Here is a 10,874-nt window from a genome sequence, read left to right as displayed (position 1 = left end):
AGTCAGTAGTGGCCAAAAGAAAATGAGGTAAATTACGCTCTCTTTCTATAGGAATATACTTAAAATCTAAACTAGAAGTTATTCTTTTTATTTATTTATTTTCAAAAGAGCCACTTTAAATTACATAATTCTGAAAGTGATAGTGCCAAGTCATGTTGGATTGGAAATATCATATTTATGAATTGTAGGTACATGAATGCTACCACAAAGTTGTAAATATGAGTGGGAAACTCCCTATCTTTACGAGTTGGGGCCGTGTCAGTGAGAAACATGGTGGAATACCACAGTATAGAATAGGTATTTAACAGCTTGACATTGTCAGGCTTTTTTATTTGCAACAAAATTATAATTGCCTGCGCAAAATATAATAGCATTGTAATATAACAAAATATTACGTAAGGATAAAGTTTATAGTAACTTCATTGATTAAAAACAAAGCAAAACACACCTGATGCACATTCTTTGTTCTTCATTTTCTTGTCGGTAATTAAGAAAATTTTAATTGGCATAAGTGACTTGAACGCTCCTCACGTCGTAAACACCATTTCCCAACTCATAAATACAAACTTCCCAGGAGGACTTGGAACGCACCATGATTCCAATGATATTGTTCTTTATCGTTATAGTTAAGCTGTGGACTTCCTGATTCTCAAGGAATTAGAATGATTAACTTTTTGGCCTGTGAAAGGGTCTTAACACACTCTCACTCTCTCTCTCACTCTCTCTCTCTCTCTCTCTCTCTCTCTCTATATATATTTATTTATTTATTATTATTATTATTCATTATTTATTTTGACTTCACCTATTCATGAATGGGAAAATATATACTGAGCAAACTCGTGTTCAAGACTGCAAATGTGGGTGCACCTATTGTAGTGCTGATCGTAGTCCTCTCTAATGAAGTCACATGGCCAACATGTGTTTTAATACCATATTTTTCCAGAGTTGAGCCTGGCCTGCTGTTTTGATGTAAATATATGATGTATTTGGGCTATATTTATCTGGGTTGTGCTGCATAAGATCTTTTTGTCAGACAAGTGACATGAGCTCACTTGGCACCAATGGTTGGTATCATCTCCTCCCAAACAAACACATGGATCCCAGACCAAGCCCCTTGGTGGACTTTATTCCAGCAGGTGTCCTATGTCAACAACTACACTTGGATGCACAAGGTCATTGCAGTGGATGCTCAGGTGACAGGAAATGGCTGCCAGGCCAAGGTTGCCTGAGTTATGATTGACAGGCAGTTCTGTTATCATAGGCAGTATGCACTAACCTCTTCAGTATAAATAGGATTTATTCTGCATGCTGATCTATTTATAGGGCAGTGGAGCTATTGAGGTGCAAGTGGAAGGAGGAGATCTGCAGGAATGAGAGCTTTTGTGACATGATGTGTTCAATTAACTTTTCAAAGTTAATTTAATAAAATAATAAACACCTTACCTGTAAAATATTCAAGGAAAATGTCTTGGGTTACTATGTTCTCTGAATAGGGAACGAGACGCTGTGTAGCGATGACGCAATGGATGGGAATGCCCTTGGGGCAGTGCCGATTGTCTGAACCCATATAGATCGTGGCTGATAGTGCGGGCGCCTCCTCAGTGGCGCTACGTCATTCAATCTTAATGCAGTGAACGCGCCATCTGCTCCTCAGATTTTCTACCGAGGAAGCCCTCCTCGGCAGCAAGAGTACCTTGGCAGCGAATGCAGCGTCTTGTTCCCTATTCAGAGAACATGGGTTACGTAAGTAACCCTAGACATTCTCTTTCATAGGTTCACTCAGTGCTGCATAGCAATGACGCAATGGGAACGATATACCACACATGCCAAGCTAAGCGCTGCCAGATCTGGCCATAAGAATTTTTTTTTTTTTCGGAACCAGAACAAAGTTAACCAGGACCAAGGCGACCACTTCATGCGGAGGAATCTGGGAACCAGGGGCCGCATCCAAATCCAGGTTATAAAACTTGATAAAAGTGTGCAGGGTGGACAAACTTGCCACAACACAAATATCAACACAAAAGAGGTGAAGGGAGCTTCCACACCTCATAAGCCAAAGATATTGCATCTCTCACCCAATAAGAGATCCTTTGCTTAGAAGGCAGCAAGCCCTCTGCGGCTGGCCCAAAGCATACAAAGAACTGAGATGACTTGGGCCAGAGCGGTCCACATACACCTTTAAAGCCCAAACAGGGCAAAGCAAATGAAGCCTCTCCTCCCCCGTGGAGGAAAAGGAGGACAGAAAGAAGGAAGCACGACCACTTGATAGTGAAATTAAGTGGACAAAACTTTGGGGACATAACCAGGCCTGGGTTGCAGAAACACCTTCACAAGACCCAGGGGCAAACTCCATGCAAGGCCCACTCACAGAAAGAGCCTGTAGATCCCCCACACGCTTGAGAGAGGCTAATGCTAACAAAAGCGTCACCGTGAGAGTCAGAACCAGGTCAGAAGCTGACTCCAAAGGTTCAAAAGGAGGTTCTAATAATCCATCTAAAACAACTGATAAATCCCAGGTGGGGACACTAACAGGACATGCAGGTCTCAAGCGTCTAACTCCATGCATAAACGAAGAGACCAGACAGTGTCTACCTAAGGGACTGACTCCCGACAGGAGTAAACCCTCAAAGTATTCGCAGTCGCATCGGCATACTTATCCTGCAGGAATTCCAGCACTGAACCAACCATGCAGCTGAATGAATCCACTGTACACCAAGACTCAATGACCTTCCACTTAGAAAAATACAGCCATCTAGTAGAAGGCGCACAATCGTTATCAATGGTCTCACGAACATTAGCTGGAAGACCAGAAGTCAGATCCTACTCTGAGGATGCCAGATCCTACCCTGGAGCTGAGACAACAGATCTCTCCTGATTGGAACTCCCTACGGGGACCCTTCCACCAAGGAGCTCAGCTCCGAAAACCACATCTGGGATAGCCAGAACAGGGCTACCAAAAGGACGCGAATTTCCTCACTCTACAAAGGACTGCAGGGATTAACTTGACTGGAGGGAATGCATAAAGCCTCAAATCCGGCCATGGATGAGCAAAGGCATCTATCCCCAGAGGCTGCTAATGAGAGTCAAGGGGCCACTGAGTCAAGTCTTGTGATGGAAAGAGGTCCACCTCCGCCTCGCCAAAAAGGCTTTTTATTCTGAGACAACATTTGGCGGAACAGCATCCATTCCCCTGACCTGAGTTTCTGTCACGACAGGAAGTCCGCTGCGAAGTTCAAGGCCCCTAGAACATGAACTGCTCTCAGCGAAAGGAACCTGTTTTGAGCCCATAGGATGAGGCAGCACACATGCCTGTTCAGGGTACGTGACCGCAATCCTCCCTGGCAATTTATGTGGGACATCACTGCCTTGTTGTCCATCCTGACAATAACATGACAGAGTAAAGATGACGCCCATCTTGACTCCTTTAAGCAAAAAGAGAGCATGAAGGCAACTGCGCGATACACTCAGCAGACGGAAAGCTTTCATCCACCACAGGATGCTGCACATAGCTGAGCCTGAAGTGGGCCAAGCACGCACGGAGACTGGAAACTCAAGCAGGGGCCAAGCGGGCCTGCATCGAGAGAAAATCAAGCTGGACACCCAAGAATATGTTCCACTCAGAAGGTGGTAAGGTGCTCTTCTGAACATTCAGCCTGAGACCAAGAGACCGGAAGTGGTGAGGGACGTCCCTGTGACAACATAATAACTCTCTGGATTGAGCCGAATGAGGCAGTCGTCTAGGTAATTTAGTACACGGATGTCCGCGGAGCCAAAGCCAGATCAAATGGAAGGACCCGAAGTTGGTACACCTTCAGGTCCACTGTAACAAAACAGTTCCCTGTTTGAATCTGCACCAGGAGAGTTTTTAATGTCAGCATCTTGAATTTTCCTTTGTAGAGGGAAGAATTCAGATGACGTAGGTCCGATATGGGGCGCAGACCCCCATCCTTCTTCAGAACGAGGAAGTAGGAGGATCGACGTCACTTCCTGCTGTAGAACAGAAGCCTCTAGGGTGCTGTTCGTAACAGTGGGATGAACCCTGTTGAAGCAAGGAGGATTGCGATGGAAATGGAGGGTGTTTCTGAACTGGATTGGAGAACCCTGCATAAAACACCTGGCAGAAGCCTCCACGCTGCCAGGTTGTAAGCCAAGGGTTGCATAGGAATGGGCTCTGGTAGGAGCTCAGCCGCAGGACTTTCTGTGTGGCTGCCAGCAAGAGGTGGTGGGCATAAAAGCTAAAGTTACTAGAGGAGGGCCTGAGGCGTCTTTGGAAAGGAAAGACTGGCCCATGAAGACTAATGAGGTTTTTCTCATTTTGGGGTCTGGTGTAGAGGCTAGAGCATCCGACGCGGGGAGAAAGCCAGATGTGTCTCCCGTCGCGGGTGAAGCAGCTCATCACTCCTCCAAGAGATCTCCTTCCTGAGTCCGAGGCAGTCCCTGGACGTGAAGGCAGGAGTGGGAGGTTCACAAGCCCTCCTAGGCATGAACTGCTTAAGGGCAGCAGATTGCGTCTCAGCAGTGCGGAATTTATCGACCACTGAGCTGACCGCTTCTCCAAATAAACCTGACTGGGAGGTAGGGGCGTCCAGTAGGGAGACTTTCTTGCACAGACTAGTCAGCTTTAATGCTCTGCCACGGCGCTTTAAGCTTGACATCGGCTAGTCGCTGGTCATGGCCTATAGAGGGCGCAACAGGATAAGAAATCTTTTACATTCCGTTTCCAAACAGTTAAAGTGACAAATAAATGCATACTCCGAGAGCGCTCCACATGACAAGTTTAATTATACCATCTGGATGCTCAAAATTGGTTGAATGCACATTATAAACAGCTTATTGAACACAAGTTAATCAGCGTTCTAAACTAATGCGTGCTGCATTGTAATGCACACACATAGCTTGCACATCACGCACAGTTCGCACGCACACAGAATCATTCAGTAGCGCATAAATGTATTGTCAACACTGTTCTGTGATTTATCAGTAAAATAGCTTAGAAACTGAAAAGTTCTAGCATATATTTCTAAAACCTATTTCTATTTAGAAATACTAATACTAAAACCTAAAGCTTCACTATTAGTAGAGAGGAGCTGCCAGGAAGAACTAATTCACACGCAATCGCTCTCTCACTAATGCATTCATAAAAATGTCATCTTTACGATGCTACTTTATCTGTATCTGATTTAGAACGAGCTGAAATCTTTGAGAAATATTAGGACCCAAAGACAAAAGAACAGATAAAAATAAACTGTTATGTAGGATCAATAGCCTTGTGTGCAGCACTGTGTCATATGCCATGTAGCGTCTGGACCAGCCAGACACACAAATGATTAATTATATTTAACGAATAATCCAGCAAACTCACTCTCCCAACAAAGGTCTGTGGCCCATCCCCCGAAAACTGAAACTATCATCCCAAATGAAGCTAACACGTAGGCAGAACCAGGTCTCTGGTTACAGGACACATGAAGACTGATAAGGTTTATGACCAGAAGGAATTTGCGATTTGTGACTTAATTTTTTTTTTTTTTTGAGAAGGACAAATAAACCCTTTTAATCCTATATATTCTATATATAACCACTTGAGAAATGTATAAACATATCCAATCCAATGGCCTATGTGTTAATTCTCTCTGTTAAACTCTTTTGGATTAATGTTTCAGACTTGCATATTATGGTTAACCAAAATCACATGTGTATCATGGAGTTTTTATGAACTCCAATCGTTTTTCCCCATTTGTTAATTTGCATTACATTTTGCTAACTCTGTGATGCAAAAGGTACCGACTAGAGATAGTCGGGATCACCTCCACGCACGGTTTGGGCTCTGGAACCACACTCCTTGAGAGAGGATGGACTCTCTACCACTCTGGAGTTGCCGATAGTGAGAGGCGGCGGGCTGGAGTGGGTTTGCTTATAGCCCCCCAGCTCAGCCACCATGTGTTGGAGTTCACCCCGGTGAACGAGAGGGTCGCTTCCCTGCGCCTTCGGGTCGGGGATAGGTCTCTCACTGTCGTGTGTGCCTATGGGCCAAACGGCAGTGCAGAGTACCCGGCCCTCTTGGAGTCTCTGGGAGGGGTGCAGGAAAGTGCTCTGACTGTGGACTCCGTCTACTGGGGGACTTCAACGCCCACGTGGGCAGTGACAGTGAAACCTGGAGGGGCATGATTGGGAGGAACGGCCCCCCTGATCTGAACCCGAGTGGTGTTCTGTTATTAGACTTCTGTGTTAGTTACAGCTTGTCCATAACGAACACCATGTTCAAGCATAAGTACTGTGAGGGTCTGTTGGGAACGTTTGGCCGAGTCCCCTGTCAGAGAGATCTTCAACTCCCACCTCCGGCGGAGCTTTGAACTGTAAGGCCCGTGAAATTGGCCCAATATGCCGGTCCGCCAATACACAGGGAAGGTTATCACGTGTTCTGTCCTTACTCGTGCAAAGTATTGGTTGGTTAAATTTACAATACATTTAGTTATGTATTCTCTCGTTAATTCATCTGACTCCATAAATGAAAGGTTTAATAATATCTGTGCCTCACTAAAAGTGAGTGAATGTTCGACTATTCTTTTTAACCATTAAATGAACAATGTCAAGATCAGTTAGAATAATCACATGTAACAATTTATTATGTCAGGTAAATGTATCATGCCAATTTCATAATCAATTCAAAGATAATGGATACAAAACATCAAATTCTCTGGAATAAAGAAAAGAGATGCATACCCAACATTAAGCAATACATAAGGCTGAGAGCTTTCACTCTCAACCTCACGGACCAATCTGAAATACAGAAAAGGCCCCGATCTCCCTGCTGCACTTCCTTAAATAGACAAACCTTTTCACCTGGAACCATGTGCTAACAATAGAAATTTGCATTCAGAGAAACACTGTAGCACCTCTTGGGAGTGCGTGACCATTTGCTTGAGAGACCAACCCCTCCTTGTATGCTAGTTATCCATAAACCTTCAAAAACCTTATTACCTTGTGTTTCACTTATTCTGGAAATAGGACATTTGTACCAGTCGCACTGTGACATTTTAAATGATACCAAACATGAAAATACTCTGTGATAATCATTTACATTAAACTATACATTTTCTTAGGAGAAACCAGGTGATCATGTGAGCATGAGAGAGAGGGGGTGAGGGGAGAGGGAAAGAGATGTAGATTAGGATGACTCGGACTGGTGAGACTTTCGTCTCAATGGTGTATGAGGGCCAGTTCAAATGATAATCTCCAGAGAGGTCCTTTTGTCCTCTCAGGGCCTGGCCACCCCCAAAACAGACTGTCTGGAATTTCCTAATTTATCAATTCTTACAGAACGGATCCCAAGGGAGTCTGGAGATATTGAGTCCGAGTGGACCATGTTCTCCACCTCCATTGTGGAGAAAGAGATGCCGTCAAGCTGAAGAAGGAGTCCTATCAGGCTTGGCTGGCTTGTGGGACTCCTGAGGCAGCTGACGGGTACTGGCAGGCCAAGCGGACTGCAGCCCGGGTGGTTGTGGAGGCAAAAAATCAGGCCTGAGAGGAGTTCGGTGAGGCCATGGAGAAGGACTACCGGTTGGCCTCGAAGAGATTCTGGCAAACCGTCCGGCGCCTCAAGAGAGGGAAGCAGTGCCCTACCAACACTGTTTACAGTGGAGGTGGGCAGCTGTTGACCTCAACTGGGGATATCGTCGGACGGTGGAAGGAATACTTCGAGGATCTTCTCAATCCCACTGACACATTGAGGAAGCTGAGACCGAGGGCTCGGAGGTGGACTCGTCCATCACCCAAGATGAAGTCACCGAGGTAGTCAAGAAGTTCCTCGGTGGCAAGGCACCAGGATGGATGAGATCCGCCCTGAGTACCTCAAGTCTCTGGATGTTGTGGGGCTGTCTTGGCTGACACACCTCTGCAACATCGCGTGGCGGTCAGGGACAGTACCTTTGGGCTGGCAGACCGGGATAGTGGTCCCTCTTTTTAAGAAGGGGGACCGGAGGGAGTGTTCCAACTACAGGGGGATCACACTTCTCAGCCTCCCTGGGAAAGTCTATGCCAGGGTACTGGAGAGGAGAATTCGTCCGATAGTAGAACCTCGGATTCAGGAGGAACAATGTGGTTTTCGTCCCAGTCGTGGAACACTGGCCAGCTCTATACCCTGTCCAGGGTGCTGGAGGGTTCATGGGAGTTTGCCCAACTAGTCCACATGTGCTTTGTGGATTTGGAGAAGGCATTCGACTGTGTCCCTCGTGGCCTCCTGTGGAGGGCGCTCTGGGAGTATGGGGTCCAGGGCCCTTTGCTGAGGGCTGTCCGGTCCCTGTACGACCGGAGCAGGAGCTTGTTTCGCATTGCCGGCAGTAAGTCAGACTTGTTCCCGGTGACAACTTCACACTTTAAAAGTCACTGATCACAAGATCACAAACAGTTTTCTGTTTTCTGAGAAAATGTATACTTATTTATACATATAGCCCTAATCCACAGAACCAACCAGGTTGGTGAAGTCAGAGCCAAAAGCCACCCCATTAGTCAAACTAGCGGAAAAAGGCTGCTTCCGGGGTCTTAAGATCTCACAATGAAGGTGGCTGAAAAATGGTAGCTTCCTTTTAATGGGGCGCGAATTAGATTGGCCGCTCGTCAAGCTTGGAGGACTGAGAATCGCAAGGTTCGTCGGGCCACTCAATGTTGAGCTTCTCAGTAAACCTTTTAGCACGTCCACAAACTCAGTGTAGGCCGTAGAAGGCAGTGCTTCCTGGCCGCTAGGCGGGAGAGTGTCGGCAGAATGCCCAAAGGTGAATAAAACATCTTCCATTCCAAAGGAAACGGCATCGCATGCCTCTAGACTGGGGCATAAATAATTGTGGTGTAATTCCACAAGAGAATCAGCGCGGGTCGTCGCTTGCAATGAAACGAGAGCATGGTGGCTGGCGACGATACAGATCCATTGTGCTGCACCAAGAGTTCCACTAGTAACTTTCAAAACAATCAGCTTTCTGTTTCTAAACACGGACAGTATGTGTGATCAGCTTGAACCTGTTGTGAAATTTAAATGGGAAATATTTTGCCCAATCCTGTGGATTCGTTTTGAATTGAATTCACCTGCAAAAATTTGCAGAACAATGGAAAACGTTACTCATAATTAGGTTCAGGAATGTAAACAAATCAATATTAAATTACACTTAACTCATGCTGCAATGTAGACATGAATGCCATGAAATCGTGCGGTTTGTTGAGATACTATTACTTTTCATCTGGTAAATAATAAAATGGGTGAAAAAAAATCATATCTATATCAGACCTAAACTAGGAAGGCCTGATTTAAAGACCAGAATATTTATTTCGCAGTGGGCTCTTTTGAAATGGACCAGTAATCAACCAATCAGAACACCTTAGCAACTGCATAGTAACATGCAAAAAAACAAAAAATTTGAGCAATTTAGCAACCACATAACAATGTGATAAAAAAAAAAAACAGTTAGAACATCCTAACAACTGTGTGGTAACATGCTGCTACTCACAACTCATCAGAAACACCCTTTTCTGCGGGAAATCATTTCCTAACCTGTAGCTGAAATCTTAAATAAGCTGTTATTTTGGGCAAAAGTTCTAGATATTTTAGGTTAGCCACCAACTCTTGACATTTGTTTGTTCATCTTGAGCTGACAGCACTCTTCCATCAGGGATTATTTTTCATAAACGATGAATGTTCAGCGTGGTTGTCTGATAACACTATGGAATGATTTTAAACAGACACAGTTTGATCAATGAGGAAGCAAATCAGTTGAGAAGTACTGTACTGTTGATTCACAGTTTATTTGCAGCATTTGATTCATTTGGGGATGAACAGGGTGGAGAAATGTCATAGTGTGAATTCATAGCGTAATAATGTTTTATCAGTGATTAAATAGACATCATTACAGAAGTTTCGTTTCAAATTATCAGCATAATAATTTGAGGGGAAAAATAATTAATAAATAATAATGAGTTATTTTGAAACTCTCCTACACAATTTGATTCAGTGGAAGAAACTCTGCCCTTTTGTAAATAAGTTCAAATGATTAATGTCACAATATTTGATGTTTGACCCAGAAATACTGCTTATTCCTTTTACTTCATAACATTTCATTGATTTAAAGTTTCCAAAATTCTAGTTTCACTGTAAAAAATTATATGATCAATAATTTATGACTAGGCCTACATGTTTTTACATTGCTTTAACTCATCAAAATAAGTTATGCAATTTTCAACTTTTTTTAGTCAGTTTAATGTCATTTAAGTTGAAAAGAGATAAACAAGTTGAGTGTACTTAAAATTTCAAGGCAGCAACTTTTTTAACAGTGTTGTTTTCAGGTTTAATTTAGAGTTTGAGACTTTTTTTTTGGAAATGTTGGGTAAAAATGTTTGAGCCCTTTTGAAACCACAGCTAGTGTTCATTTGGGGATCAACAGGGTGGAGAAATGTCATAGTGTGAATTCATAGCGTAATAATGTTTTATCAGTGATCCAGTGCATCCAGTTGGGGGCGTCCTACATTGGGCGTGTTGGAGCCAAAATTAAACCAGGACGGGCCAGGGCAGAATGGAGACATTAAATTCTTTCACATTTGGGCGTGAGTTTTGTTTCCAGATAACTGGCCATCGCTCTCCATGCAGACATGACTCTGATCCCTGCTTCAGGAACACTGGAATGTGGTCTCTCTCTTTTTTTCTTTCTGTTTGAGTGACGCAAAGCACGCTGAGGTTACCCCACCTATTTGAGTGTGCTTGTGAACTTTGGCACCTCCCTGCGTTTGTGAGTGTTATGTGTGTGGATGTTTTCTTTGTACTGCACAGGGCACAAACCTGCTTAACATTTCAGTTCAAAAATCCAAATTATGTACAAGAGAGATAAATCAGCGGC

This window comes from Abramis brama (assembly GCF_963993115.1).
Source record: "Abramis brama genome assembly, chromosome: 8".
NCBI classification, from domain to species: domain Eukaryota; kingdom Metazoa; phylum Chordata; class Actinopteri; order Cypriniformes; family Leuciscidae; genus Abramis; species Abramis brama.
The sequence above is the reverse complement of the archived record's forward strand: the minus strand, read 5'-3'. Positions refer to the sequence as shown.